Genomic DNA, 24,445 nt, shown 5'->3' with positions numbered 1-24,445 from the left:
AAACATTCATTATTCAATAGGGCCCAAACTATCAAAAACCAGCGGTTTCAATGAACACACATTTCTTGGTACAATCATGCAGGACTGAAATTTTTGATGTTTTTCTACTCCTCTCATGAGCCCAAACAAGTCTCTAAAAGCATGAGTTTGCAACTACTTTACTTTTGGAGAAAATTCAAAACATTCATTATTCAATAGAGCCCAATAGCAAAAACCAGCGTTTTGAATGAAGAATCACATTTCTTGGTAGAATCATGCAGGATTGAAATTTTTGATGGTTTTTTACTCCTCTCAACAGCCCAAACAAGTTTCTAAAAGGATGAGTTTGCAACTACTTTACTTTTGGAGAAAATTCAAAACATTCATTATTCAATAGGGCCCAAACTATCAAAAACCAGCGGTTTGAATGATCACATTTCTTGGTAGAATCATGCAGGACTGAAATTTTTGATGTTTTTCTACTCCTCTCATGAGCCCAAACAAGTCTCTAAAAGCATGAGTTTGCAACTACTTTACTTTTGGAGAAAATTCAAAACATTCACTATTCAATAGAGCCCAATAGCAAAAATCAGGTTTTGAATGAAGAATCACATTTCTTGGTAAAATCATGCAGGATTGAAATTTTTGATGGTTTTTTACTCCTCTCAACAGCCCAAACAAGTTTCTAAAAGGATGAGTTTGCAACTACTTTACTTTTGGAGAAAATTCAAAACATTCATTATTCAATAGGGCCCAAACTATCAAAAACCAGCCGTTTCAATGAACACACATTTCTTGGTAGAATCATGCAGGACTGAAATTTTTGATGTTTTTCTACTCCTCTCATGAGCCCAAACAAGTCTCTAAAAGCATGAGTTTGCAACTACTTTACTTTTGGAGAAAATTCAAAACATTCATTATTCAATAGAGCCCAATAGCAAAAACCAGCGTTTTGAATGAAGAATCACATTTCTTGGTAGAATCATGCAGGATTGAAATTTTTGATGGTTTTTTACTCCTCTCAACAGCCCAAACAAGTTTCTAAAAGGATGAGTTTGCAACTACTTTACTTTTGGAGAAAATTCAAAACATTCATTATTCAATAGGGCCCAAACTATCAAAAACCAGCGGTTTCAATGAACACACATTTCTTGGTAGAATCATGCAGGACTGAAATTTTTGATGTTTTTCTACTCCTCTCATGAGCCCAAACAAGTCTCTAAAAGCATGAGTTTTCAACTACTTTACTTTTGGAGAAAATTCAAAACATTCATTATTCAATAGGGCCCAAACTATCAAAAACCAGCGGTTTGAATGAACACACATTTCTTGGTAGAATCATGCAGGACTGAAATTTTTGATGTTTTTCTACTCCTCTCATGAGCCCAAACAAGTCTCTAAAAGCATGAGTTTGCAACTACTTTACTTTTGGAGAAAATTCAAAACATTCATTATTCAATAGAGCCCAATAGGAAAAACCAGCGTTTTGAATGAAGAATCACATTTCTTGGTAGAATCATGCAGGATTGAAATTTTTGATGGTTTTTTACTCCTCTCAACAACCCAAACAAGTTTCTAAAAGGATGAGTTTGCAACTACTTTACTTTTGGAGAAAATTCAAAACATTCATTATTCAATAGGGCCCAAACTATCAAAAACCAGCGGTTTCAATGAACACACATTTCTTGGTAGAATCATGCAGGACTGAAATTTTTGATGTTTTTCTACTCCTCTCATGAGCCCAAACAAGTCTCTAAAAGCATGAGTTTGCAACTACTTTACTTTTGGAGAAAATTCAAAACATTCATTATTCAATAGGGCCCAAACTATCAAAAACCAGCGGTTTGAATGAACACACATTTCTTGGTAGAATTATGCAGGACTGAAATTTTTGATGTTTTTCTACTCCTCTCATGAGCCCAAACAAGTCTCTAAAAGCATGAGTTTGCAACTACTTTACTTTTGGAGAAAATTCAAAACATTCATTACTCAATAGAGCCCAATTGCAAAAACCAGCGTTTTGAATGAAGAATCACATTTCTTGGTAGAATCATGCAGGATTGAAATTTTTGATGGTTTTTTACTCCTCTCAACAGCCCAAACAAGTTTCTAAAAGGATGAGTTTGCAACTACTTTACTTTTGGAGAAAATTCAAAACATTCATTATTCAATAGGGCCCAAACTATCAAAAACCAGCCGTTTCAATGAACACACATGTCTTGGTAGAATCATGCAGGACTGAAATTTTTGATGTTTTTCTACTCATCTCATGAGCCCAAACAAGTCTCTAAAAGCATGAGTTTGCAACTACTTTACTTTTGGAGAAAATTCAAAACATTCATTATTCAATAGAGCCCAATAGCAAAAACCAGCGTTTTGAATGAAGAATCACATTTCTTGGTAGAATCATGCAGGATTGAAATTTTTGATGGTTTTTTACTCCTCTCAACAGCCCAAACAAGTTTCTAAAAGGATGAGTTTGCAACTACTTTACTTTTGGAGAAAATTCAAAACATTCATTATTCAATAGGGCCCAAACTATCAAAAACCAGCGGTTTCAATGAACACACATTTCTTGGTAGAATCATGCAGGACTGAAATTTTTGATGTTTTTCTACTCCTCTCATGAGCCCAAACAAAAAAGCATGAGTTTGCAACTACTTTACATTTGGAGAAAATTCAAAACATTCATTATTCAATAGAGCCCAATAGCAAAAACCAGCGTTTTGAATGAAGAATCACATTTCTTGGTAGAATCATGCAGGATTGAAATTTTTGATGGTTTTTTACTCCTCTCAACAGCCCAAACAAGTTTCTAAAAGGATGAGTTTGCAACTACTTTACTTTTGGAGAAAATTCAAAACATTCATTATTCAATAGGGCCCAAACTATCAAAAACCAGTGGTTTCAATGAACACACATGTCTTGGTAGAATCATGCAGGACTGAAATTTTTGATGTTTTTCTACTCATCTCATGAGCCCAAACAAGTCTCTAAAAGCATGAGTTTGCAACTACTTTACTTTTGGAGAAAATTCAAAACATTCATTATTCAATAGAGCCCAATAGCAAAAACCAGCGTTTTGAATGAAGAATCACATTTCTTGGTAGAATCATGCAGGATTGAAATTTTTGATGGTTTTTTACTCCTCTCAACAGCCCAAACAAGTTTCTAAAAGGATGAGTTTGCAACTACTTTACTTTTGGAGAAAATTCAAAACATTCATTATTCAATAGGGCCCAAACTATCAAAAACCAGCGGTTTCAATGAACACACATTTCTTGGTAGAATCATGCAGGACTGAAATTTTTGATGTTTTTCTACTCCTCTCATGAGCCCAAACAAGTCTCTAAAAGCATGAGTTTGCAACTACTTTACTTTTGGAGAAAATTCAAAACATTCATTATTCAATAGAGCCCAATAGCAAAAACAAGCGTTTTGAATGAAGAATCACATTTCTTGGTAGAATCATGCAAGATTGAAATTTTTGATGGTTTTTTACTCCTCTCAACAGCCCAAACAAGTTTCTAAAAGGATGAGTTTGCAACTACTTTACTTTTGGAGAAAATTCAAAACATTCATTATTCAATAGGGCCCAAACTATCAAAAACCAGCGGTTTGAATGAACACACATTTCTTGGTAGAATCATGCAGGACTGAAATTTTTGATGTTTTTCTACTCCTCTCATGAGCCCAAACAAGTCTCTAAAAGCATGAGTTTGCAACTACTTTACTTTTGGAGAAAATTCAAAACATTCATTATTCAATAGAGCCCAATAGCAAAAACCAGCGTTTTGAATGAAGAATCACATTTCTTGGTAGAATCATGCAGGATTGAAATTTTTGATGGTTTTTTACTCCTCTCAACAGCCCAAACAAGTTTCTAAAAGGATGAGTTTGCAACTACTTTACTTTTGGAGAAAATTCAAAACATTCATTATTCAATAGGGCCCAAACTATCAAAAACCAGCGGTTTCAATGAACACACATTTCTTGGTACAATCATGCAGGACTGAAATTTTTGATGTTTTTCTACTCCTCTCATGAGCCCAAACAAGTCTCTAAAAGCATGAGTTTGCAACTACTTTACTTTTGGAGAAAATTCAAAACATTCATTATTCAATAGAGCCCAATAGCAAAAACCAGCGTTTTGAATGAAGAATCACATTTCTTGGTAGAATCATGCAGGATTGAAATTTTTGATGGTTTTTTACTCCTCTCAACAGCCCAAACAAGTTTCTAAAAGGATGAGTTTGCAACTACTTTACTTTTGGAGAAAATTCAAAACATTCATTATTCAATAGGGCCCAAACTATCAAAAACCAGCGGTTTCAATGAACACACATTTCTTGGTAGAATCATGCAGGACTGAAATTTTTGATGTTTTTCTACTCCTCTCATGAGCCCAAACAAGTCTCTAAAAGCATGAGTTTGCAACTACTTTACTTTTGGAGAAAATTCAAAACATTCATTATTCAATAGAGCCCAATAGCAAAAACAAGCGTTTTGAATGAAGAATCACATTTCTTGGTAGAATCATGCAAGATTGAAATTTTTGATGGTTTTTTACTCCTCTCAACAGCCCAAACAAGTTTCTAAAAGGATGAGTTTGCAACTACTTTACTTTTGGAGAAAATTCAAAACATTCATTATTCAATAGGGCCCAAACTATCAAAAACCAGCGGTTTGAATGAACACACATTTCTTGGTAGAATCATGCAGGACTGAAATTTTTGATGTTTTTCTACTCCTCTCATGAGCCCAAACAAGTCTCTAAAAGCATGAGTTTGCAACTACTTTACTTTTGGAGAAAATTCAAAACATTCATTATTCAATAGAGCCCAATAGCAAAAACCAGCGTTTTGAATGAAGAATCACATTTCTTGGTAGAATCATGCAGGATTGAAATTTTTGATGGTTTTTTACTCCTCTCAACAGCCCAAACAAGTTTCTAAAAGGATGAGTTTGCAACTACTTTACTTTTGGAGAAAATTCAAAACATTCATTATTCAATAGGGCCCAAACTATCAAAAACCAGCGGTTTCAATGAACACACATTTCTTGGTACAATCATGCAGGACTGAAATTTTTGATGTTTTTCTACTCCTCTCATGAGCCCAAACAAGTCTCTAAAAGCATGAGTTTGCAACTACTTTACTTTTGGAGAAAATTCAAAACATTCATTATTCAATAGAGCCCAATAGCAAAAACCAGCGTTTTGAATGAAGAATCACATTTCTTGGTAGAATCATGCAGGATTGAAATTTTTGATGGTTTTTTACTCCTCTCAACAGCCCAAACAAGTTTCTAAAAGGATGAGTTTGCAACTACTTTACTTTTGGAGAAAATTCAAAACATTCATTATTCAATAGGGCCCAAACTATCAAAAACCAGCGGTTTCAATGAACACACATTTCTTGGTAGAATCATGCAGGACTGAAATTTTTGATGTTTTTCTACTCCTCTCATGAGCCCAAACAAGTCTCTAAAAGCATGAGTTTGCAACTACTTTACTTTTGGAGAAAATTCAAAACATTCATTATTCAATAGAGCCCAATAGCAAAAACCAGCGTTTTGAATGAAGAATCACATTTCTTGGTAGAATCATGCAGGATTGAAATTTTTGATGGTTTTTTTACTCCTCTCAACAGCCCAAACAAGTTTCTAAAAGGATGAGTTTGCAACTACTTTACTTTTGGAGAAAATTCAAAACATTCATTATTCAATAGGGCCCAAACTATCAAAAACCAGCGGTTTCAATGAACACACATTTCTTGGTAGAATCATGCAGGACTGAAATTTTTGATGTTTTTCTACTCCTCTCATGAGCCCAAACAAGTCTCTAAAAGCATGAGTTTGCAACTACTTTACTTTTGGAGAAAATTCAAAACATTCATTATTCAATAGAGCCCAATAGCAAAAACCAGCGTTTTGAATGAAGAATCACATTTCTTGGTAGAATCATGCAGGATTGAAATTTTTGATGGTTTTTTACTCCTCTCAACAGCCCAAACAAGTTTCTAAAAGGATGAGTTTGCAACTACTTTACTTTTGGAGAAAATTCAAAACATTCATTATTCAATAGGGCCCAAACTATGAAAAACCAGCGGTTTCAATGAACACACATTTCTTGGTAGAATCATGCAGGACTGAAATTTTTGATGTTTTTCTACTCCTCTCATGAGCCCAAACAAGTCTCTAAAAGCATGAGTTTGCAACTACTTTACTTTTGGAGAAAATTCAAAACATTCATTATTCAATAGAGCCCAATAGCAAAAACCAGCGTTTTGAATGAAGAATCACATTTCTTGGTAGAATCATGCAGGATTGAAATTTTTGATGGTTTTTTACTCCTCTCAACAGCCCAAACAAGTTTCTAAAAGGATGAGTTTGCAACTACTTTACTTTTGGAGAAAATTCAAAACATTCATTATTCAATAGGGCCCAAACTATCAAAAACCAGCGGTTTCAATGAACACACATTTCTTGGTAGAATCATGCAGGACTGAAATTTTTGATGTTTTTCTACTCCTCTCATGAGCCCAAACAAGTCTCTAAAAGCATGAGTTTGCAACTACTTTACTTTTGGAGAAAATTCAAAACATTCATTATTCAATAGAGCCCAATAGCAAAAACAAGCGTTTTGAATGAAGAATCACATTTCTTGGTAGCATCATGCAAGATTGAAATTTTTGATGGTTTTTTACTCCTCTCAACAGCCCAAACAAGTTTCTAAAAGGATGAGTTTGCAACTACTTTACTTTTGGAGAAAATTCAAAACATTCATTATTCAATAGGGCCCAAACTATCAAAAACCAGCGGTTTCAATGAACACACATTTCTTGGTAGAATCATGCAGGACTGAAATTTTTGATGTTTTTCTACTCCTCTCATGAGCCCAAACAAGTCTCTAAAAGCATGAGTTTTCAACTACTTTACTTTTGGAGAAAATTCAAAACATTCATTATTCAATAGGGCCCAAACTATCAAAAACCAGCGGTTTGAATGAACACACATTTCTTGGTAGAATCATGCAGGACTGAAATTTTTGATGTTTTTCTACTCCTCTCATGAGCCCAAACAAGTCTCTAAAAGCATGAGTTTGCAACTACTTTACTTTTGGAGAAAATTCAAAACATTCATTATTCAATAGAGCCCAATAGCAAAAACCAGCGTTTTGAATGAAGAATCACATTTCTTGGTAGAATCATGCAGGATTGAAATTTTTGATGGTTTTTTACTCCTCTCAACAGCCCAAACAAGTTTCTAAAAGGATGAGTTTGCAACTACTTTACTTTTGGAGAAAATTCAAAACATTCATTATTCAATAGGGCCCAAACTATCAAAAACCAGCGGTTTCAATGAACACACATTTCTTGGTACAATCATGCAGGACTGAAATTTTTGATGTTTTTCTACTCCTCTCATGAGCCCAAACAAGTCTCTAAAAGCATGAGTTTGCAACTACTTTACTTTTGGAGAAAATTCAAAACATTCATTATTCAATAGAGCCCAATAGCAAAAACCAGCGTTTTGAATGAAGAATCACATTTCTTGGTAGAATCATGCAGGATTGAAATTTTTGATGGTTTTTTACTCCTCTCAACAGCCCAAACAAGTTTCTAAAAGGATGAGTTTGCAACTACTTTACTTTTGGAGAAAATTCAAAACATTCATTATTCAATAGGGCCCAAACTATCAAAAACCAGCGGTTTGAATGATCACATTTCTTGGTAGAATCATGCAGGACTGAAATTTTTGATGTTTTTCTACTCCTCTCATGAGCCCAAACAAGTCTCTAAAAGCATGAGTTTGCAACTACTTTACTTTTGGAGAAAATTCAAAACATTCACTATTCAATAGAGCCCAATAGCAAAAATCAGGTTTTGAATGAAGAATCACATTTCTTGGTAAAATCATGCAGGATTGAAATTTTTGATGGTTTTTTACTCCTCTCAACAGCCCAAACAAGTTTCTAAAAGGATGAGTTTGCAACTACTTTACTTTTGGAGAAAATTCAAAACATTCATTATTCAATAGGGCCCAAACTATCAAAAACCAGCCGTTTCAATGAACACACATTTCTTGGTAGAATCATGCAGGACTGAAATTTTTGATGTTTTTCTACTCCTCTCATGAGCCCAAACAAGTCTCTAAAAGCATGAGTTTGCAACTACTTTACTTTTGGAGAAAATTCAAAACATTCATTATTCAATAGAGCCCAATAGCAAAAACCAGCGTTTTGAATGAAGAATCACATTTCTTGGTAGAATCATGCAGGATTGAAATTTTTGATGGTTTTTTACTCCTCTCAACAACCCAAACAAGTTTCTAAAAGGATGAGTTTGCAACTACTTTACTTTTGGAGAAAATTCAAAACATTCATTATTCAATAGGGCCCAAACTATCAAAAACCAGCGGTTTCAATGAACACACATTTCTTGGTAGAATCATGCAGGACTGAAATTTTTGATGTTTTTCTACTCCTCTCATGAGCCCAAACAAGTCTCTAAAAGCATGAGTTTGCAACTACTTTACTTTTGGAGAAAATTCAAAACATTCATTATTCAATAGGGCCCAAACTATCAAAAACCAGCGGTTTGAATGAACACACATTTCTTGGTAGAATCATGCAGGACTGAAATTTTTGATGTTTTTCTACTCCTCTCATGAGCCCAAACAAGTCTCTAAAAGCATGAGTTTGCAACTACTTTACTTTTGGAGAAAATTCAAAACATTCATTACTCAATAGAGCCCAATTGCAAAAACCAGCGTTTTGAATGAAGAATCACATTTCTTGGTAGAATCATGCAGGATTGAAATTTTTGATGGTTTTTTACTCCTCTCAACAGCCCAAACAAGTTTCTAAAAGGATGAGTTTGCAACTACTTTACTTTTGGAGAAAATTCAAAACATTCATTATTCAATAGGGCCCAAACTATCAAAAACCAGCCGTTTCAATGAACACACATGTCTTGGTAGAATCATGCAGGACTGAAATTTTTGATGTTTTTCTACTCATCTCATGAGCCCAAACAAGTCTCTAAAAGCATGAGTTTGCAACTACTTTACTTTTGGAGAAAATTCAAAACATTCATTATTCAATAGAGCCCAATAGCAAAAACCAGCGTTTTGAATGAAGAATCACATTTCTTGGTAGAATCATGCAGGATTGAAATTTTTGATGGTTTTTTACTCCTCTCAACAGCCCAAACAAGTTTCTAAAAGGATGAGTTTGCAACTACTTTACTTTTGGAGAAAATTCAAAACATTCATTATTCAATAGGGCCCAAACTATCAAAAACCAGCGGTTTCAATGAACACACATTTCTTGGTAGAATCATGCAGGACTGAAATTTTTGATGTTTTTCTACTCCTCTCATGAGCCCAAACAAGTCTCTAAAAGCATGAGTTTGCAACTACTTTACTTTTGGAGAAAATTCAAAACATTCACTATTCAATAGAGCCCAATAGCAAAAATCAGGTTTTGAATGAAGAATCACATTTCTTGGTAAAATCATGCAGGATTGAAATTTTTGATGGTTTTTTACTCCTCTCAACAGTCCAAACAAGTTTCTAAAAGGATGAGTTTGCAACTACTTTACTTTTGGAGAAAATTCAAAACATTCATTATTCAATAGGGCCCAAACTATCAAAAACCAGCGGTTTCAATGAACACACATTTCTTGGTAGAATCATGCAGGGCTGAAATTTTTGATGTTTTTCTACTCCTCTCATGAGCCCAAACAAAAAAGCATGAGTTTGCAACTACTTTACATTTGGAGAAAATTCAAAACATTCATTATTCAATAGAGCCCAATAGCAAAAACCAGCGTTTTGAATGAAGAATCACATTTCTTGGTAGAATCATGCAGGATTGAAATTTTTGATGGTTTTTTACTCCTCTCAACAGCCCAAACAAGTTTCTAAAAGGATGAGTTTGCAACTACTTTACTTTTGGAGAAAATTCAAAACATTCATTATTCAATAGGGCCCAAACTATCAAAAACCAGTGGTTTCAATGAACACACATGTCTTGGTAGAATCATGCAGGACTGAAATTTTTGATGTTTTTCTACTCATCACATGAGCCCAAACAAGTCTCTAAAAGCATGAGTTTGCAACTACTTTACTTTTGGAGAAAATTCAAAACATTCATTATTCAATAGAGCCCAATAGCAAAAACCAGCGTTTTGAATGAAGAATCACATTTCTTGGCAGAATCATGCAGGATTGAAATTTTTGATGGTTTTTTACTCCTCTCAACAGCCCAAACAAGTTTCTAAAAGGATGAGTTTGCAACTACTTTACTTTTGGAGAAAATTCAAAACATTCATTATTCAATAGGGCCCAAACTATCAAAAACCAGCGGTTTCAATGAACACACATTTCTTGGTAGAATCATGCAGGACTGAAATTTTTGATGTTTTTCTACTCCTCTCATGAGCCCAAACAAGTCTCTAAAAGCATGAGTTTGCAACTACTTTACTTTTGGAGAAAATTCAAAACATTCACTATTCAATAGAGCCCAATAGCAAAAATCAGGTTTTGAATGAAGAATCACATTTCTTGGTAAAATCATGCAGGATTGAAATTTTTGATGGTTTTTTACTCCTCTCAACAGCCCAAACAAGTTTCTAAAAGGATGAGTTTGCAACTACTTTACTTTTGGAGAAAATTCAAAACATTCATTATTCAATAGGGCCCAAACTATCAAAAACCAGCGGTTTCAATGAACACACATTTCTTGGTAGAATCATGCAGGACTGAAATTTTTGATGTTTTTCTACTCCTCTCATGAGCCCAAACAAGTCTCTAAAAGCATGAGTTTGCAACTACTTTACTTTTGGAGAAAATTCAAAACATTCATTATTCAATAGAGCCCAATAGCAAAAACCAGCGTTTTGAATGAAGAATCACATTTCTTGGTAGAATCATGCAGGATTGAAATTTTTGATGGTTTTTTACTCCTCTCAACAGCCCAAACAAGTTTCTAAAAGGATGAGTTTGCAACTACTTTACTTTTGGAGAAAATTCAAAACATTCATTATTCAATAGGGCCCAAACTATCAAAAACCAGCGGTTTCAATGAACACACATTTCTTGGTAGAATCATGCAGGACTGAAATTTTTGATGTTTTTCTACTCCTCTCATGAGCCCAAACAAGTCTCTAAAAGCATGAGTTTGCAACTACTTTACTTTTGGAGAAAATTCAAAACATTCACTATTCAATAGAGCCCAATAGCAAAAATCAGGTTTTGAATGAAGAATCACATTTCTTGGTAAAATCATGCAGGATTGAAATTTTTGATGGTTTTTTACTCCTCTCAACAGCCCAAACAAGTTTCTAAAAGGATGAGTTTGCAACTACTTTACTTTTGGAGAAAATTCAAAACATTCATTATTCAATAGGGCCCAAACTATCAAAAACCAGCGGTTTCAATGAACACACATTTCTTGGTAGAATCATGCAGGACTGAAATTTTTGATGTTTTTCTACTCCTCTCATGAGCCCAAACAAGTCTCTAAAAGCATGAGTTTGCAACTACTTTACTTTTGGAGAAAATTCAAAACATTCATTATTCAATAGAGCCCAATAGCAAAAACCAGCGTTTTGAATGAAGAATCACATTTCTTGGTAGAATCATGCAGGATTGAAATTTTTGATGGTTTTTTACTCCTCTCAACAGCCCAAACAAGTTTCTAAAAGGATGAGTTTGCAACTACTTTACTTTTGGAGAAAATTCAAAACATTCATTATTCAATAGGGCCCAAACTATCAAAAACCAGCGGTTTCAATGAACACACATTTCTTGGTAGAATCATGCAGGACTGAAATTTTTGATGTTTTTCTACTCCTCTCATGAGCCCAAACAAGTCTCTAAAAGCATGAGTTTGCAACTACTTTACTTTTGGAGAAAATTCAAAACATTCATTATTCAATAGAGCCCAATAGCAAAAACAAGCGTTTTGAATGAAGAATCACATTTCTTGGTAGAATCATGCAAGATTGAAATTTTTGATGGTTTTTTACTCCTCTCAACAGCCCAAACAAGTTTCTAAAAGGATGAGTTTGCAACTACTTTACTTTTGGAGAAAATTCAAAACATTCATTATTCAATAGGGCCCAAACTATCAAAAACCAGCGGTTTGAATGAACACACATTTCTTGGTAGAATCATGCAGGACTGAAATTTTTGATGTTTTTCTACTCCTCTCATGAGCCCAAACAAGTCTCTAAAAGCATGAGTTTGCAACTACTTTACTTTTGGAGAAAATTCAAAACATTCATTATTCAATAGAGCCCAATAGCAAAAACCAGCGTTTTGAATGAAGAATCACATTTCTTGGTAGAATCATGCAGGATTGAAATTTTTGATGGTTTTTTACTCCTCTCAACAGCCCAAACAAGTTTCTAAAAGGATGAGTTTGCAACTACTTTACTTTTGGAGAAAATTCAAAACATTCATTATTCAATAGGGCCCAAACTATCAAAAACCAGCGGTTTCAATGAACACACATTTCTTGGTACAATCATGCAGGACTGAAATTTTTGATGTTTTTCTACTCCTCTCATGAGCCCAAACAAGTCTCTAAAAGCATGAGTTTGCAACTACTTTACTTTTGGAGAAAATTCAAAACATTCATTATTCAATAGAGCCCAATAGCAAAAACCAGCGTTTTGAATGAAGAATCACATTTCTTGGTAGAATCATGCAGGATTGAAATTTTTGATGGTTTTTTACTCCTCTCAACAGCCCAAACAAGTTTCTAAAAGGATGAGTTTGCAACTACTTTACTTTTGGAGAAAATTCAAAACATTCATTATTCAATAGGGCCCAAACTATCAAAAACCAGCGGTTTCAATGAACACACATTTCTTGGTAGAATCATGCAGGACTGAAATTTTTGATGTTTTTCTACTCCTCTCATGAGCCCAAACAAGTCTCTAAAAGCATGAGTTTGCAACTACTTTACTTTTGGAGAAAATTCAAAACATTCATTATTCAATAGAGCCCAATAGCAAAAACCAGCGTTTTGAATGAAGAATCACATTTCTTGGTAGAATCATGCAGGATTGAAATTTTTGATGGTTTTTTACTCCTCTCAACAGCCCAAACAAGTTTCTAAAAGGATGAGTTTGCAACTACTTTACTTTTGGAGAAAATTCAAAACATTCATTATTCAATAGGGCCCAAACTATCAAAAACCAGCGGTTTCAATGAACACACATTTCTTGGTACAATCATGCAGGACTGAAATTTTTGATGTTTTTCTACTCCTCTCATGAGCCCAAACAAGTCTCTAAAAGCATGAGTTTGCAACTACTTTACTTTTGGAGAAAATTCAAAACATTCATTATTCAATAGAGCCCAATAGCAAAAACCAGCGTTTTGAATGAAGAATCACATTTCTTGGTAGAATCATGCAGGATTGAAATTTTTGATGGTTTTTTACTCCTCTCAACAGCCCAAACAAGTTTCTAAAAGGATGAGTTTGCAACTACTTTACTTTTGGAGAAAATTCAAAACATTCATTATTCAATAGGGCCCAAACTATCAAAAACCAGCGGTTTCAATGAACACACATTTCTTGGTAGAATCATGCAGGACTGAAATTTTTGATGTTTTTCTACTCCTCTCATGAGCCCAAACAAGTCTCTAAAAGCATGAGTTTGCAACTACTTTACTTTTGGAGAAAATTCAAAACATTCATTATTCAATAGAGCCCAATAGCAAAAACAAGCGTTTTGAATGAAGAATCACATTTCTTGGTAGAATCATGCAAGATTGAAATTTTTGATGGTTTTTTACTCCTCTCAACAGCCCAAACAAGTTTCTAAAAGGATGAGTTTGCAACTACTTTACTTTTGGAGAAAATTCAAAACATTCATTATTCAATAGGGCCCAAACTATCAAAAACCAGCGGTTTCAATGAACACACATTTCTTGGTAGAATCATGCAGGACTGAAATTTTTGATGTTTTTCTACTCCTCTCATGAGCCCAAACAAGTCTCTAAAAGCATGAGTTTGCAACTACTTTACTTTTGGAGAAAATTCAAAACATTCATTATTCAATAGGGCCCAAACTATCAAAAACCAGCGGTTTGAATGAACACACATTTCTTGGTAGAATCATGCAGGACTGAAATTTTTGATGTTTTTCTACTCCTCTCATGAGCCCAAACAAGTCTCTAAAAGCATGAGTTTGCAACTACTTTACTTTTGGAGAAAATTCAAAACATTCATTATTCAATAGAGCCCAATAGCAAAAACCAGCGTTTTGAATGAAGAATCACATTTCTTGGTAGAATCATGCAGGATTGAAATTTTTGATGGTTTTTTACTCCTCTCAACAGCCCAAACAAGTTTCTAAAAGGATGAGTTTGCAACTACTTTACTTTTGGAGAAAATTCAAAACATTCATTATTCAATAGGGCCCAAACTATCAAAAACCAGCGGTTTCAATGAACACACATTTCTTGGTACAATCATGCAGGACTGAAATTTTTGATGTTTTTCTACTCCTCTCATGAGCCCAAACAAGTCTCTAAAAGCATGAGTTTGCAACTACTTTACTTTTGGAGAAAATTCAAAACATTCATTATTCAATAGAGCCCAATAGCAAAAACCAGCGTTTTGAATGAAGAATCACATTTCTTGGTAGAATCATGCAGGATTGAAATTTTTGATGGTTTTTTACTCCTCTCAACAGCCCAAACAAGTTTCTAAAAGGATGAGTTTGCAACTACTTTACTTTTGGAGAAAATTCAAAACATTCATTATTCAATAGGGCCCAAACTATCAAAAACCAGCCGTTTGAATGATCACATTTCTTGGTAGAATCATGCAGGACTGAAATTTTTGATGTTTTTCTACTCCTCTCATGAGCCCAAACAAGTCTCTAAAAGCATGAGTTTGCAACTACTTTACTTTTGGAGAAAATTCAAAACATTCACTATTCAATAGAGCCCAATAGCAAAAATCAGGTTTTGAATGAAGAATCACATTTCTTGGTAAAATCATGCAGGATTGAAATTTTTGATGGTTTTTTACTCCTCTCAACAGCCCAAACAAGTTTCTAAAAGGATGAGTTTGCAACTACTTTACTTTTGGAGAAAATTCAAAACATTCATTATTCAATAGGGCCCAAACTATCAAAAACCAGCCGTTTCAATGAACACACATTTCTTGGTAGAATCATGCAGGACTGAAATTTTTGATGTTTTTCTACTCCTCTCATGAGCCCAAACAAGTCTCTAAAAGCATGAGTTTGCAACTACTTTACTTTTGGAGAAAATTCAAAACATTCATTATTCAATAGAGCCCAATAGCAAAAACCAGCGTTTTGAATGAAGAATCACATTTCTTGGTAGAATCATGCAGGATTGAAATTTTTGATGGTTTTTTACTCCTCTCAACAGCCCAAACAAGTTTCTAAAAGGATGAGTTTGCAACTACTTTACTTTTGGAGAAAATTCAAAACATTCATTATTCAATAGGGCCCAAACTATCAAAAACCAGCGGTTTCAATGAACACACATTTCTTGGTAGAATCATGCAGGACTGAAATTTTTGATGTTTTTCTACTCCTCTCATGAGCCCAAACAAGTCTCTAAAAGCATGAGTTTTCAACTACTTTACTTTTGGAGAAAATTCAAAACATTCATTATTCAATAGGGCCCAAACTATCAAAAACCAGCGGTTTGAATGAACACACATTTCTTGGTAGAATCATGCAGGACTGAAATTTTTGATGTTTTTCTACTCCTCTCATGAGCCCAAACAAGTCTCTAAAAGCATGAGTTTGCAACTACTTTACTTTTGGAGAAAATTCAAAACATTCATTATTCAATAGAGCCCAATAGGAAAAACCAGCGTTTTGAATGAAGAATCACATTTCTTGGTAGAATCATGCAGGATTGAAATTTTTGATGGTTTTTTACTCCTCTCAACAACCCAAACAAGTTTCTAAAAGGATGAGTTTGCAACTACTTTACTTTTGGAGAAAATTCAAAACATTCATTATTCAATAGGGCCCAAACTATCAAAAACCAGCGGTTTCAATGAACACACATTTCTTGGTAGAATCATGCAGGACTGAAATTTTTGATGTTTTTCTACTCCTCTCATGAGCCCAAACAAGTCTCTAAAAGCATGAGTTTGCAACTACTTTACTTTTGGAGAAAATTCAAAACATTCATTATTCAATAGGGCCCAAACTATCAAAAACCAGCGGTTTGAATGAACACACATTTCTTGGTAGAATCATGCAGGACTGAAATTTTTGATGTTTTTCTACTCCTCTCATGAGCCCAAACAAGTCTCTAAAAGCATGAGTTTGCAACTACTTTACTTTTGGAGAAAATTCAAAACATTCATTACTCAATAGAGCCCAATTGCAAAAACCAGCGTTTTGAATGAAGAATCACATTTCTTGGTAGAATCATGCAGGATTGAAATTTTTGATGGTTTTTTACTCCTCTCAACAGCCCAAACAAGTTTCTAAAAGGATGAGTTTGCAACTACTTTACTTTTGGAGAAAATTCAAAACATTCATTATTCAATAGGGCCCAAACTATCAAAAACCAGCCGTTTCAATGAACACACATGTCTTGGTAGAATCATGCAGGACTGAAATTTTTGATGTTTTTCTACTCATCTCATGAGCCCAAACAAGTCTCTAAAAGCATGAGTTTGCAACTACTTTACTTTTGGAGAAAATTCAAAACATTCATTATTCAATAGAGCCCAATAGCAAAAACCAGCGTTTTGAATGAAGAATCACATTTCTTGGTAGAATCATGCAGGATTGAAATTTTTGATGGTTTTTTACTCCTCTCAACAGCCCAAACAAGTTTCTAAAAGGATGAGTTTGCAACTACTTTACTTTTGGAGAAAATTCAAAACATTCATTATTCAATAGGGCCCAAACTATCAAAAACCAGCGGTTTCAATGAACACACATTTCTTGGTAGAATCATGCAGGACTGAAATTTTTGATGTTTTTCTACTCCTCTCATGAGCCCAAACAAGTCTCTAAAAGCATGAGTTTGCAACTACTTTACTTTTGGAGAAAATTCAAAACATTCACTATTCAATAGAGCCCAATAGCAAAAATCAGGTTTTGAATGAAGAATCACATTTCTTGGTAAAATCATGCAGGATTGAAATTTTTGATGGTTTTTTACTCCTCTCAACAGTCCAAACAAGTTTCTAAAAGGATGAGTTTGCAACTACTTTACTTTTGGAGAAAATTCAAAACATTCATTATTCAATAGGGCCCAAACTATCAAAAACCAGCGGTTTCAATGAACACACATTTCTTGGTAGAATCATGCAGGGCTGAAATTTTTGATGTTTTTCTACTCCTCTCATGAGCCCAAACAAAAAAGCATGAGTTTGCAACTACTTTACATTTGGAGAAAATTCAAAACATTCATTATTCAATAGAGCCCAATAGCAAAAACCAGCGTTTTGAATGAAGAATCACATTTCTTGGTAGAATCATGCAGGATTGAAATTTTTGATGGTTTTTTACTCCTCTCAACAGCCCAAACAAGTTTCTAAAAGGATGAGTTTGCAACTACTTTACTTTTGGAGAAAATTCAAAACATTCATTATTCAATAGGGCCCAAACTATCAAAAACCAGTGGTTTCAATGAACACACATGTCTTGGTAGAATCATGCAGGACTGAAATTTTTGATGTTTTTCTACTCATCTCATGAGCCCAAACAAGTCTCTAAAAGCATGAGTTTGCAACTACTTTACTTTTGGAGAAAATTCAAAACATTCATTATTCAATAGAGCCCAATAGCAAAAACCAGCGTTTTGAATGAAGAATCACATTTCTTGGTAGAATCATGCAGGATTGAAATTTTTGATGGTTTTTTACTCCTCTCAACAGCCCAAACAAGTTTCTAAAAGGATGAGTTTGCAACTACTTTACTTTTGGAGAAAATTCAAAACATTCATTATTCAATAGGGCCCAAACTATCAAAAACCAGCGGTTTCAATGAACACACATTTCTTGGTAGAATCATGCAGGACTGAAATTTTTGATGTTTTTCTACTCCTCTCATGAGCCCAAACAAGTCTCTAAAAGCATGAGTTTGCAACTACTTTACTTTTGGAGAAAATTCAAAACATTCACTATTCAATAGAGCCCAATAGCAAAAATCAGGTTTTGAATGAAGAATCACATTTCTTGGTAAAATCATGCAGGATTGAAATTTTTGATGGTTTTTTACTCCTCTCAACAGCCCAAACAAGTTTCTAAAAGGATGAGTTTGCAACTACTTTACTTTTGGAGAAAATTCAAAACATTCATTATTCAATAGGGCCCAAACTATCAAAAACCAGCGGTTTCAATGAACACACATTTCTTGGTAGAATCATGCAGGACTGAAATTTTTGATGTTTTTCTACTCCTCTCATGAGCCCAAACAAGTCTCTAAAAGCATGAGTTTGCAACTACTTTACTTTTGGAGAAAATTCAAAACATTCATTATTCAATAGAGCCCAATAGCAAAAACCAGCGTTTTGAATGAAGAATCACATTTCTTGGTAGAATCATGCAGGATTGAAATTTTTGATGGTTTTTTACTCCTCTCAACAGCCCAAACAAGTTTCTAAAAGGATGAGTTTGCAACTACTTTACTTTTGGAGAAAATTCAAAACATTCATTATTCAATAGGGCCCAAACTATCAAAAACCAGCGGTTTCAATGAACACACATTTCTTGGTAGAATCATGCAGGACTGAAATTTTTGATGTTTTTCTACTCATCTCATGAGCCCAAACAAGTCTCTAAAAGCATGAGTTTGCAACTACTTTACTTTTGGAGAAAATTCAAAACATTCATTATTCAATAGAGCCCAATAGCAAAAACAAGCGTTTTGAATGAAGAATCACATTTCTTGGTAGAATCATGCAAGATTGAAATTTTTGATGGTTTTTTACTCCTCTCAACAGCCCAAACAAGTTTCTAAAAGGATGAGTTTGCAACTACTTTACTTTTGGAGAAAATTCAAAACATTCATTATTCAATAGGGCCCAAACTATCAAAAACCAGCGGTTTGAATGAACACACATTTCTTGGTAGAATCATGCAGGACTGAAATTTTTGATGTTTTTCTACTCCTCTCATGAGCCCAAACAAGTCTCTAAAAGCATGAGTTTGCAACTACTTTACTTTTGGAGAAAATTCAAAACATTCATTATTCAATAGAGCCCAATAGCAAAAACCAGCGTTTTGAATGAAGAATCACATTTCTTGGTAGAATCATGCAGGATTGAAATTTTTGATGGTTTTTTACTCCTCTCAACAGCCCAAACAAGTTTCTAAAAGGATGAGTTTGCAACTACTTTACTTTTGGAGAAAATTCAAAACATTCATTATTCAATAGGGCCCAAACTATCAAAAACCAGCGGTTTCAATGAACACACATTTCTTGGTACAATCATGCAGGACTGAAATTTTTGATGTTTTTCTACTCCTCTCATGAGCCCAAACAAGTCTCTAAAAGCATGAGTTTGCAACTACTTTACTTTTGGAGAAAATTCAAAACATTCATTATTCAATAGAGCCCAATAGCAAAAACCAGCGTTTTGAATGAAGAATCACATTTCTTGGTAGAATCATGCAGGATTGAAATTTTTGATGGTTTTTTACTCCTCTCAACAGCCCAAACAAGTTTCTAAAAGGATGAGTTTGCAACTACTTTACTTTTGGAGAAAATTCAAAACATTCATTATTCAATAGGGCCCAAACTATCAAAAACCAGCGGTTTCAATGAACACACATTTCTTGGTAGAATCATGCAGGACTGAAATTTTTGATGTTTTTCTACTCCTCTCATGAGCCCAAACAAGTCTCTAAAAGCATGAGTTTGCAACTACTTTACTTTTGGAGAAAATTCAAAACATTCATTATTCAATAGAGCCCAATAGCAAAAACCAGCGTTTTGAATGAAGAATCACATTTCTTGGTAGAATCATGCAGGATTGAAATTTTTGATGGTTTTTTTACTCCTCTCAACAGCCCAAACAAGTTTCTAAAAGGATGAGTTTGCAACTACTTTACTTTTGGAGAAAATTCAAAACATTCATTATTCAATAGGGCCCAAACTATCAAAAACCAGCGGTTTGAATGAACACACATTTCTTGGTAGAATCATGCAGGACTGAAATTTTTGATGCTTTTCTACTCCTCTCATGAGCCCAAACAAGTCTCTAAAAGCATGAGTTTGCAACTACTTTACTTTTGGAGAAAATTCAAAACATTCATTATTCAATAGAGCCCAATAGCAAAAACCAGCGTTTTGAATGAAGAATCACATTTCTTGGTAGAATCATGCAGGATTGAAATTTTTGATGGTTTTTTACTCCTCTCAACAGCCCAAACAAGTTTCTAAAAGGATGAGTTTGCAACTACTTTACTTTTGGAGAAAATTCAAAACATTCATTATTCAATAGGGCCCAAACTATCAAAAACCAGCCGTTTCAATGAACACACATTTCTTGGTAGAATCATGCAGGACTGAAATTTTTGATGTTTTTCTACTCCTCTCATGAGCCCAAACAAGTCTCTAAAAGCATGAGTTTGCAACTACTTTACTTTTGGAGAAAATTCAAAACATTCATTATTCAATAGAGCCCAATAGCAAAAACCAGCGTTTTGAATGAAGAATCACATTTCTTGGTAGAATCATGCAGGATTGAAATTTTTGATGGTTTTTTACTCCTCTCAACAGCCCAAACAAGTTTCTAAAAGGATGAGTTTGCAACTACTTTACTTTTGGAGAAAATTCAAAACATTCATTATTCAATAGGGCCCAAACTATCAAAAACCAGCGGTTTCAATGAACACACATTTCTTGGTAGAATCATGCAGGACTGAAATTTTTGATGTTTTTCTACTCCTCTCATGAGCCCAAACAAGTCTCTAAAAGCATGAGTTTGCAACTACTTTACTTTTGGAGAAAATTCAAAACATTCATTATTCAATAGAGCCCAATAGCAAAAACAAGCGTTTTGAATGAAGAATCACATTTCTTGGTAGAATCATGCAAGATTGAAATTTTTGATGGTTTTTTACTCCTCTCAACAGCCCAAACAAGTTTCTAAAAGGATGAGTTTGCAACTACTTTACTTTTGGAGAAAATTCAAAACATTCATTATTCAATAGGGCCCAAACTATCAAAAACCAGCGGTTTCAATGAACACACATTTCTTGGTAGAATCATGCAGGACTGAAATTTTTGATGTTTTTCTACTCCTCTCATGAGCCCAAACAAGTCTCTAAAAGCATGAGTTTTCAACTACTTTACTTTTGGAGAAAATTCAAAACATTCATTATTCAATAGGGCCCAAACTATCAAAAACCAGCGGTTTGAATGAACACACATTTCTTGGTAGAATCATGCAGGACTGAAATTTTTGATGTTTTTCTACTCCTCTCATGAGCCCAAACAAGTCTCTAAAAGCATGAGTTTGCAACTACTTTACTTTTGGAGAAAATTCAAAACATTCATTATTCAATAGAGCCCAATAGCAAAAACCAGCGTTTTGAATGAAGAATCACATTTCTTGGTAGAATCATGCAGGATTGAAATTTTTGATGGTTTTTTACTCCTCTCAACAGCCCAAACAAGTTTCTAAAAGGATGAGTTTGCAACTACTTTACTTTTGGAGAAAATTCAAAACATTCATTATTCAATAGGGCCCAAACTATCAAAAACCAGCGGTTTCAATGAACACACATTTCTTGGTACAATCATGCAGGACTGAAATTTTTGATGTTTTTCTACTCCTCTCATGAGCCCAAACAAGTCTCTAAAAGCATGAGTTTGCAACTACTTTACTTTTGGAGAAAATTCAAAACATTCATTATTCAATAGAGCCCAATAGCAAAAACCAGCGTTTTGAATGAAGAATCACATTTCTTGGTAGAATCATGCAGGATTGAAATTTTTGATGGTTTTTTACTCCTCTCAACAGCCCAAACAAGTTTCTAAAAGGATGAGTTTGCAACTACTTTACTTTTGGAGAAAATTCAAAACATTCATTATTCAATAGGGCCCAAACTATCAAAAACCAGCGGTTTGAATGATCACATTTCTTGGTAGAATCATGCAGGACTGAAATTTTTGATGTTTTTCTACTCCTCTCATGAGCCCAAACAAGTCTCTAAAAGCATGAGTTTGCAACTACTTTACTTTTGGAGAAAATTCAAAACATTCACTATTCAATAGAGCCCAATAGCAAAAATCAGGTTTTGAATGAAGAATCACATTTCTTGGTAGAATCATGCAGGATTGAAATTTTTGATGGTTTTTTACTCCTCTCAACAACCCAAACAAGTTTCTAAAAGGATGAGTTTGCAACTACTTTACTTTTGGAGAAAATTCAAAACATTCATTATTCAATAGGGCCCAAACTATCAAAAACCAGCGGTTTCAATGAACACACATTTCTTGGTAGAATCATGCAGGACTGAAATTTTTGATGTTTTTCTACTCCTCTCATGAGCCCAAACAAGTCTCTAAAAGCATGAGTTTGCAACTACTTTACTTTTGGAGAAAATTCAAAACATTCATTATTCAATAGGGCCCAAACTATCAAAAACCAGCGGTTTGAATGAACACACATTTCTTGGTAGAATCATGCAGGACTGAAATTTTTGATGTTTTTCTACTCCTCTCATGAGCCCAAACAAGTCTCTAAAAGCATGAGTTTGCAACTACTTTACTTTTGGAGAAAATTCAAAACATTCATTACTCAATAGAGCCCAATTGCAAAAACCAGCGTTTTGAATGAAGAATCACATTTCTTGGTAGAATCATGCAGGATTGAAATTTTTGATGGTTTTTTACTCCTCTCAACAGCCCAAACAAGTTTCTAAAAGGATGAGTTTGCAACTACTTTACTTTTGGAGAAAATTCAAAACATTCATTATTCAATAGGGCCCAAACTATCAAAAACCAGCCGTTTCAATGAACACACATGTCTTGGTAGAATCATGCAGGACTGAAATTTTTGATGTTTTTCTACTCATCTCATGAGCCCAAACAAGTCTCTAAAAGCATGAGTTTGCAACTACTTTACTTTTGGAGAAAATTCAAAACATTCATTATTCAATAGAGCCCAATAGCAAAAACCAGCGTTTTGAATGAAGAATCACATTTCTTGGTAGAATCATGCAGGATTGAAATTTTTGATGGTTTTTTACTCCTCTCAACAGCCCAAACAAGTTTCTAAAAGGATGAGTTTGCAACTACTTTACTTTTGGAGAAAATTCAAAACATTCATTATTCAATAGGGCCCAAACTATCAAAAACCAGCGGTTTCAATGAACACACATTTCTTGGTAGAATCATGCAGGACTGAAATTTTTGATGTTTTTCTACTCCTCTCATGAGCCCAAACAAGTCTCTAAAAGCATGAGTTTGCAACTACTTTACTTTTGGAGAAAATTCAAAACATTCACTATTCAATAAAGCCCAATAGCAAAAATCAGGTTTTGAATGAAGAATCACATTTCTTGGTAAAATCATGCAGGATTGAAATTTTTGATGGTTTTTTACTCCTCTCAACAGTCCAAACAAGTTTCTAAAAGGATGAGTTTGCAACTACTTTACTTTTGGAGAAAATTCAAAACATTCATTATTCAATAGGGCCCAAACTATCAAAAACCAGCGGTTTCAATGAACACACATTTCTTGGTAGAATCATGCAGGGCTGAAATTTTTGATGTTTTTCTACTCCTCTCATGAGCCCAAACAAAAAAGCATGAGTTTGCAACTACTTTACATTTGGAGAAAATTCAAAACATTCATTATTCAATAGAGCCCAATAGCAAAAACCAGCGTTTTGAATGAAGAATCACATTTCTTGGTAGAATCATGCAGGATTGAAATTTTTGATGGTTTTTTACTCCTCTCAACAGCCCAAACAAGTTTCTAAAAGGATGAGTTTGCAACTACTTTACTTTTGGAGAAAATTCAAAACATTCATTATTCAATAGGGCCCAAACTATCAAAAACCAGTGGTTTCAATGAACACACATGTCTTGGTAGAATCATGCAGGACTGAAATTTTTGATGTTTTTCTACTCATCTCATGAGCCCAAACAAGTCTCTAAAAGCATGAGTTTGCAACTACTTTACTTTTGGAGAAAATTCAAAACATTCATTATTCAATAGAGCCCAATAGCAAAAACCAGCGTTTTGAATGAAGAATCACATTTCTTGGTAGAATCATGCAGGATTGAAATTTTTGATGGTTTTTTACTCCTCTCAACAGCCCAAACAAGTTTCTAAAAGGATGAGTTTGCAACTACTTTACTTTTGGAGAAAATTCAAAACATTCATTATTCAATAGGGCCCAAACTATCAAAAACCAGCGGTTTCAATGAACACACATTTCTTGGTAGAATCATGCAGGACTGAAATTTTTGATG

Source organism: Dendrobates tinctorius, unplaced genomic scaffold (assembly GCF_039654945.1).
Source record: "Dendrobates tinctorius isolate UK_male_01 unplaced genomic scaffold, ASM3965494v1 ptg000188l, whole genome shotgun sequence".
Classification (NCBI taxonomy): Eukaryota; Metazoa; Chordata; class Amphibia; order Anura; family Dendrobatidae; genus Dendrobates; species Dendrobates tinctorius.
Note: the sequence above shows the minus strand (reverse complement) of the source record.